The 9065-nt window shown below is 41.9% G+C and overlaps 1 non-coding gene across 1 annotated transcript; it reads right to left on the bottom strand.

Moving 5' to 3' along the window:
• Positions 1–2539: 2539 nt before the first annotated feature.
• TRNAV-AAC (transfer RNA valine (anticodon AAC)) lies at positions 2540–2613 on the bottom strand. Its single transcript has one exon. It is a non-coding gene; the product is annotated as a tRNA-Val (tRNA).
• Between the last annotated feature and the right edge of the window lie 6452 nt (positions 2614–9065).

Here is a 9065-nt window from a genome sequence, read left to right as displayed (position 1 = left end):
ACGATTCCACAAGTCCAAGTGTCCCACGATGTTCAAACTTCACCATCTTCTTCTTCTTTCTTTTCACTGTGCACACTTTTTCTTCTTCTCTGTTGGGGTCTCTCTTAAGCATATACACAGTCCCTCTTTTCTTTTCTTTTTTCATTGTGTATTTCCTCACCCTTTTACGCAAATGAGAAAGATGGGGAGGTGGGCGGTTTCCAAACCGCCCCCTCCTCAAATGGCGGGTTGGGTCCGGATCTCACCCATCATGGGCAGACCCGGTACCCAACCCAACATGAACAAAATGAAAATCAATTTCCACATGTTTTGTTCTCGCGTGAAAAACAGGGTAGGCTGCCAGGTATAACATCCCAATGTTATCACACCACCCGTCATGGGCAGACCCGGTACCCAACCCAACATGAACAAAATGAAAATCAATTTCCACATGTTTTGTTCTCGCGTGAAAAACAGGGTAGGCTGCCAGGTATAACGTCCCAATGTTATCACACCACAGAATGGGTGGTGTTCGAGGTGCAAAGCTGAGTTACTTAAGTAATGCCTGCAGGCACAAGAGATCAGAGACAGCCCATGCAAGAGACTTGTATTCAGCTTCTGTAATAGACTTAGCAACAATCTGTTGTTTAGCATAATGGATCAGTAGGAACTTGTTAAAAGGATAAAATATCCATAGTATTGGCATATGGATGCGGTTTTTGGACCTGATCCAGTTGTTTACTATGTGCCTGGACCATGGATTATCTGATCCAAAAGAAATCTGGATCCGAGTCTTTATGTCTCATACAGAAGGACCTCTATATATCTTATAACATGAATCTGATTGATTTTGTCGGTAATAGTTGTTGAAAAAGCAGGGTCTGGATCAGACTTTTAAAGCATGAAGAGACCTTGTAAAGTTCAACTTTGATTATAAAAAGAAGTCCCTATTGTGCTGGGCCTGACCTTCTCTCTTTCTCTCTCTCTCTTTTGTGGCTAGGACAAGGGAGAACCCCAAAACACTGAAAGTCAAGCTGGGTTTAGGCTAACCCTTACCAGTTATTCAACGTACCACTGCGTTTTGATCCTGCAACATTCCACCACAAGAAGACGTGCACTGACAGCTCCTACCAACCACGTGGAGCCCCGTTGGTACAGTTCGTCTTATTCATAGGATTTTATCAAGTTCAACTGTTCTAGCTGAGTTTATTAATGCCTCATTCTATATTGCAAGCTGGGTCCCAAACAACCAGCCCAGGTCAGGTCCAAATGGGCCAGGTCACGGGCGGCCCATAGGCTGCTAGTCCTACACTGTATACTAAGAGCAAGCAACTGTTTATTCATTAAACAACATTCACTAGCAATACTCAACAGGTTTGACCAAGTCCAGGCGAGGTTTGGAACGGCCTTTAGGAGCCTTGGCTTGATCTAGTTCAGGCATAGAAAGGCTCTGCCTTGAGCCCATGAAACTATAGACCTTAAATACTCTATAGATTATACAACATAACTTTCATGAACCTTTAATTAGTGGCTCATCCCTGAGAACTTTTTTTTGATATTTACACGGAGAAGTAGGGTGGCAAAACCTGACACGACCAGCCAACCCAACCCGCCAACCCGCCTCTTAGGCGGGTTCGGGTTGGGCTTAAGCCAATCCGTTTAATAAACGGGTCGACCCGCCTAACCTGTTTATTAAACGGGTCGACCCGCCTAACCCGTTTATTAAACGGGTCGGTTTCGGGTTGGGGGTATGCCAACCCGCCAACCCGGCTGACCCGTTTAATAAACGGGTTAGGCGGGCGGGTCAACCCGCCAACCCGACCGCCAACCCGTCTGCCAACCCGCCAACCTGAGAACCCGTTTACCCGACCCAACCCATTTATTAAATGGGTTGGCGGGTCGTGTCGGGTTACCCGTTTATTAAACGGGTCGGGTTTGTGTTTGCCACAGCCGACCCGTTTAATAAACGGGTCGGGTTCGGGTTGAGGTATGCTGACCCGCCAACCCGTCGGGTCGACCCGCCAACCCGACACGATTGCCACCCCTACGGAGAAGTTCCGGGAGTTATGAAGGAAGCTTCAAACCCTCAGGGTCAGAGACCTACTTACGGTTACTGTTCTGGTAGCCGTGGGCATACACCCCTTGCCCCACCAAGGGAGTCACCACACTTCACTCATCCCTGAGAACTTACTCAGACTTGAGTGAATGAACTAGCAGACTGATCATTAAGTGGGATGTTCCCATGTTGAAAACGATTCAGCTGTATCAGCCGATTTGAATTCCAAGCTGAATCGAACTGAGTTGGCCAACTTTCAATGAGAAGATGACACGTGTCACAAAATATTAAATAAATTGTTTTAAACGTTATATACCCTTATATTTTCCAACTATGTTCTCAAAACCAATGAAATTTTCGCTTGCCCAGAAAGGATTTGTATTTGTGAACAGGGTAGATGAGATTGAGTGATGACAATAGGCAATAGCTTCTGTATTTATATATAACGTTATATTAACATGCTAAACCGGGAGTTGAAGAAAAAAGTAAAAATAGAATAGAAGGTGGCACCGTCCAGGTTCGAACTGGAGACCTTCAGTGTGTTAGACTGACGTGATAACCAACTACACCACGGCACCTTATGTAATAATTACTTCGTTACAAAATAATCTGATGGGTGTATTGGCTAAGTTTTAATGAAACTAGATTAGTCAAATGAGTTGTGGTAAGTAAAAAACTCAAAACCATGTCTACATTCGATTATAATTAGATATGGGTTTACCAAATGCAACTAAAAAGAATCAAATTGGGTTTGATATCGGATAAAATCTGATTCATTGATATCCCTGCTATCTTTCAACAACAACTAGTTTATAATAGGGACTTTCAAACTCTCAACTCCTCTGCAAAACATGGAGAGCCTAAATGGAGAAGCTGTTCATTGCCTATTTTAAGAGATATAACATTGTGTCTAAGAAATACAATAAAGCCCCCGGTGGATTTGCGATCATCGGGGCACCCAGCCCAATTGGCATCAAAATATGCATTGAGACAAAGAGAAGGGGACTTGACACAGGAGAAGACTGTACTCTAACATAGGATTCGTTTAACCACAGACCAGTGAGCGTCGGTCAATTGGTGCATGTATTGACATACCTTGTTTACAACAAATGTCACATCAGGATGAGTAAGCGAGAGATATTAAAGCCCTCCAACAACGATTCGATAGAATGTTGGATCATGAAACAGAGTAGACCCATCCTTGGTGAGCTTAGAATAAGAGGGTAGACCTTTTTGAGAAGGTTAAGAGTGTATAGGCGTTGAGAAAGATGAACTCCACTTTGAGAGTAATATACCTCTATCCCAAGAAAGAAACTAAGGCACCCAAGATATTTGATAGAAAAGATGGAGCCAAGGCGGGTGACGAGATGCTTGATTGCCCATGGAGAGTTACATGTGATGATAATATCATTGACATAAACTAGCAAATATATAAGAAGCATGTTGTTCCGAAAAATAAAGAACGAGTCATCAGACAGTGAGACGATAAATCCATGAGAGACTAAGAGCGAGCTTAAATGCTACCACCATTTTTTGGGGCTTGCTTAAGCTTGTATATTGCCTGATCAAGTTTGCACACATGATTAGGAAATCGTGCATCCTCAATAAACTCATTTAAAATTACATGGGCCACTTGAAGGATACTGCTAGAGAGAGAATAACATGAATAGTTGTGGGTTTAACAACGAGGCTGAATGTCTTGAAAAAATCGATGACTTCCTCCTTGTGAAAGACCTTAGCCACAAGCCTAGCTTTTATCGAGCAATGGAGCCATCTAAATGTCTTTTGATGCAATATACCCATTTGGAGCCAACTATGTTCCCATGCGACTGCAGTGGAACATGGTGTCAGGTGTGATTCCCAACTAGTGCATCATACTCATCAGACATAGCCTATTGCCACTGAGAAAGTTGAGATGCCTATTTGAATAAGATGGGTTTAGATTCAAGAAGAGATGTATGAAAGACAATGAGAGTGATAGGATATAGACTATCAACCGAAGGACTTGGGTTTTGAAGAACCAATCATTGACGAGTAACCATGATCAACTGGGCAAAAAAGTGAGGCGATTGGGTGAGCTGCAAAGGACTCCATAGACAATGATGAATTAGTAGCAGAGGACTCAAGTTGTTGAAACCGAGTGGTAGAAACCAGGTGAACAAGGGAGGTCATTGGCATTGAGTGGGTGGCAGGCGGGTTAACAGGAACAAAAGTGATGGGTGAGACATGGTGGGGGTTGGGATCAGATTGTATGGCAAAGAGTGAGCTGGGAACAACTGTGGAAATAACAGGTGAGCTAGGGGCCAGATCAACAGTGTGGGGAAGTTCTCGAGTGGTAGTTGGGTCACCCGTATGACTCACGGGACCAGGTTCAGCTGATGGTATAAGTACAGTCGGAGATAAGATACCCTAGTAAGCTAAGTCTGACAGAGAGGGTTGAGATTGATCTAGCCTTTGTTGTGTGATTTATACCCGGGAAAAAGACAGGCTAAGGTTTTAGGCTGAAACTTGGATTTGTTACAGGGTGTGAGAAGGGGATAACACAATGAGCCAAATACTCGTAAGTGTTGGTAATTAGGCTTATGCTGAAAAATCAATTCATATGAAGTTCTTCATTGAAGAACCAAAGTTGGCAACCGATTGATGATATATGTCGTTCCAAATGCATCTACCCAAAAATCATAAGGCATAACAGCACCACTAAGCATGCTGAGAATGCTGAGATCAGTGTCGACAATGTGTTGATGCTTACACTCGATAAGCCCATTCTGTTTAGGCATGTGTGGGCATGAAAAGCGATGAAAATACCTCAAAGACAATTCTCAAAATTAAGACTTGTAAACTCACCACCATTGTTAAACTCGAAAATTTTAATAATAAAACTCGCTTGTTTTTTAAGGCTTGAAATTCTTGAAGCATTCAAACACTTGAGACTTGATATTCATTGGAAACAACCAAGAGAATCTAGAGAAATCATCCACTATTAAAAGATAAAATTGAAAACCTTCACGAGACAGGAGTTGGTCCCCAGACATCTGCATGCAAGAGTTCAAGAGGGTGTGAATTATATGATTGAGAGTGTCGAAACGAAAGTTTATGAGCCTTTCCAATCAAACAATTTTCAAAAGTTTTTATTTGTCTATTTCTACTAAGACAGATAACATTGCTAGAGGCTCTTGTTAGCATGTCTGAGCCATTGATGTCATAGATCAAATGTGGCTTGTCTTCCCGCGTATGCTGCCATCAATTTGGGGGTGGGGTGGGCTGGGGGTGGGGGACAATGAATTTAGCTAGAGTAAATTCAAAGATATACAGTCATTGTCTTTGATAAATTGACCCACGAATAATAATTTTTTTGTAATATCAAGGACATGAAAAACATTCTTTAATATAAATTGAGAACCTCTTGACAAAAGAACCAAGTCACCTATATGAGAGATAGGTAAGGTCTTACCATTGTCGACCATACTGGATTCATTTTCTTGATATGTAGACTTATTGATGAAGTGTTGATCATCCCTCATCAAATGATTAGTGGTTTAGTGTCGAGATACCAATAGTCATTTATGTTTTGTTGCATAGACATAGCCAAAAAAGCCTTGGGTATATCCCAACAATTTTTTTGCTATATGTCATCGCTTTCCACAATACTAACAAGTGATAGGTCCTCATTGATTAGAAGGACCTTGATTGAAGTTGATAGAGGAGTTACATGAGGAATTGTGCCTTTGTCCCTTACCTTGATTCCAATGGCCCATATAGGAGCTGCAATCGTGGGCTCTACCTCTCACGGCAATTAACACCATCTGTGTGGATTCTTGGACTTCAGATGGTTTAGGGTGTCAGATCAGCAAAGGTGCCCAGTTGTGACTAACGTAACAAAGCTCACGTACTTGATGGGGAGTCTCTTAAGAGCTATTTGGACCAAGTCATTGTCGTCGATTGGATGACAAGCTGCAGCAAGAGAGTAAGACATGAACTTGATTTTGTTCAGGTAGGTTAGCATGTCCATGCTCTCCTATTTTATGAAGGTAAGTTCCTTCTTTAGCATCATAAGCCTCAACGGTGACTGTGAACCATAGGCTTTTTTCAATGCTATCCAGACATCTCGGGTTGTTTTGGATCTCATGATCTGACCAGGAAAGACTTCAGACAGTTGATTTGATCCAACTCAAAGCAAGTTGATCAGATTTGAGCTAGGCATAGTAGTCAGAATTGATTGCTTGCTTTCTATCTTCACTTACAATGAACTCAGTAGGTTGAGGGGAAGACCCATCAACGAATCTTAAGAGATCTTGGCTCACCATTACTGACTCTAGTTGTGATCGCCAGAGTAGGTAGGTCTCTCAATTTAGTTTGATCGAGATGAAACTTGCAAGCGTGTGACTTTGGTACCATGAAAGAAAGAACACAATGAAAACCTCGCGATACTCTCTTTTCCACGTGAGTGTGAGGTGTTTCATTCAATATCAAGATATCGTTACAATATGATATGGCTTGGATCCTTGATGGAATATTTTCAGCCCTATATACACTCTTTAAGGAAACATGTTACAGCAGATTGTGATACACTTGGAAACAAGATAACATTAAAGATTACATTAGAAGAAATAAGAAAGAAGTTGCAACAACTTTCAACTGTCGTGCCTCTCTTGGTGGATCGGGTATCTTCTGCTGGAGAGAGGATAAAGTCCAAATTGTTGGACTCTATCTTGTGATGAGTTGTTAATTGTCGTGAATTATGACTTACCATAACAATTACCCTATATATATTTATTTAAAGAGCTAGTTTGGGCTTGTAGGGGATCGAGCCTGGTTTGGCTAACCCGACCCAATTGTTCAGTTCTGGTCATTTACCATCTCTACATTGAGTAGTAGTGTTTTTGGATTGCACTTAAATACAATTCAAAAAGTCAATAAATAGGATATAAAAGTGTTATGTGTTATGCTAATATTCAGATAAATGTTGATGTGACAAAGCACTTTCTTTTTCTCTATGATTTTTAGGAATTCTTTGTAGAGCAAGGCTTAAATATTTGAAACAAAATCTAGATATGTAATCAGAATCTGGGCAGGTCTTGTCCCATCATGGCCACATTTCTTATGAGTAGGGCTAGAAAACCAATCGAGCTTAGGATGTTCAAACTGTTAAAAGAGATAAGGTTAGTAGGTCATGATGGGTGTCACCCCCAGCAACAGAACGTGACATTTGCACCTGATCCCACCTCATAAATTGCGCACATTTGATTCTCCTTTATCGCCAACTGCTTTGGTGATACTCTCCCCTGACATTTGCTCGTTCGGCCATCAAAGCAGGTTATATGTTCCCCCCCGAACAGAGCAGTTAGCTACATCTCATGCTCGGGGGTCCCAAAGAGCACCACGTATGTAAGCATGTGTGTCTCGTATCCCCATGTTTGTCAGCATTAATTAGCGTTGGAGTTTGATGTGATTGCAAAGACTTAAGTACCCTCTCCTCCATTGGTGCCAAAAAAAATGACGATTCTTGAAAATGAGTGGTTGTAAAGACTTAAGTGCCCCGAAGATGATTATTTAAGACCCAGACTCTGCACTGTAGGATTATCTGAGAAAGAAATCTCCCCTAGAGGAGGCCATGAACATCAACCCTCTCACACTCTCTCCCCCTTCTATTTCTGCTTCTATGCACATCCAACAGAAGATCTTACATTGCTCCATCAAGCACCGGCTGACCTGTACATTGACTGTTGTGGAGCCTGATTCAGAGTTTTTACCCTTACAGGAGGAGGGTTTGGGGGTTCATCCCAGCGTGAGTAGCATCATTCAACTAAATGAGTTGTAGATCCTGATTCAGAGTTTTTACCCTTATAGGAGAGGGGTCTGGGGGCTCCTCCCAACGTGGGTAGCATCATTCAACTTGAAGAGTTGTGGAGTCTGATTCAAAGTTTTTACCCTTACAGAAAAGGGGGGTCTGAGGGCTCCTCCCAGCGTGGGTAGCATCATTCAACTTGATGAGTTGTGGAGTCTGATTCACAGTTTTTACCCTTATAGGATGAGGGTTTGGGGGCTCCTCCCAATGTGGATAGCATCGTTCAACTTGACTTGTTGTGGAGCCTGATTCAGAGTTTTTGCCCTTACATGAGAAGGGTTTGGAAGCTCCTCCCGATGGTCATCCGACGAAACAAACCTGAGCCATAAAAAATGTCTGTTTGAACTTTTCATCGTCATCTTCTTCTTCTTCCTTCTCCGTAAAACACTGTAAAACCCTCTCTCTCTCTAGAGAAGAAATCAAGGGAGGCAAAGAGTTCCCCTTGGAGAAGGCCATGAACATCAACCATCTCACTCTCTCTCCCTTCTCTCTCTACTTCTGTGCACATCCAACAAACGATCCAACATTTCTCCATCAAACACCGACTGACCTGCACACTAACTGTAGCATCGTTCAACTTGATGAGTTGTGGAGCCTGATTTAGAGTTTTTGCCCTTACAGGAGGGGGGTTTGGGGGCTCCTCCCAGCGTGAGTAGCATCATTCAACTTGAAGAGTTGTGGAGTCTAATTCAAAGTTTTTACCCATTCATATTTTAAGGCATTAGATCTCATGTTTGAACATCCACGCATGTGCACTTTGCTTTCATCATGTTCAATTGCTTTCTAGATTACTGAAATTTAGTATGAACAAACTAGATTCAATTTAAAAAACAATCCTTTTTACGGATCAGAAAGATCATCTCTGGTTAGGGAGAAATCACTCCCGCAAGTTGGTCTTGATTCTGCTAAAATCCTGACGGTGCAAAATAACAGGTTTTGAATCTCAATTTTAAAGTGAGTCAAACAAACTCAGAATGGTCTGATTTTTGGTGGAGAGCATGAAGACATATGCATGAAATTGCAGTAAAAAATTCAGATTAAAATGAGCTCTGGTTATATATAAATCGATAGATCTAAAATGCACCAGAATTCAAAGTATAATCTAGAAAGCAACTGAACATGATGAAAGCAAACTGCACATGCGTGGATGTTCAAACATGAGATCTAATGCCTTAAAATATG

Source organism: Nuphar pumila, chromosome 4 (genome assembly GCF_984573655.1).
Source record: "Nuphar pumila chromosome 4, dmNupPumi1.hap1.1, whole genome shotgun sequence".
Lineage (NCBI taxonomy): Eukaryota > Viridiplantae > Streptophyta > Magnoliopsida > Nymphaeales > Nymphaeaceae > Nuphar > Nuphar pumila.
This window is presented reverse-complemented; position numbering and strand designations above follow the sequence as displayed.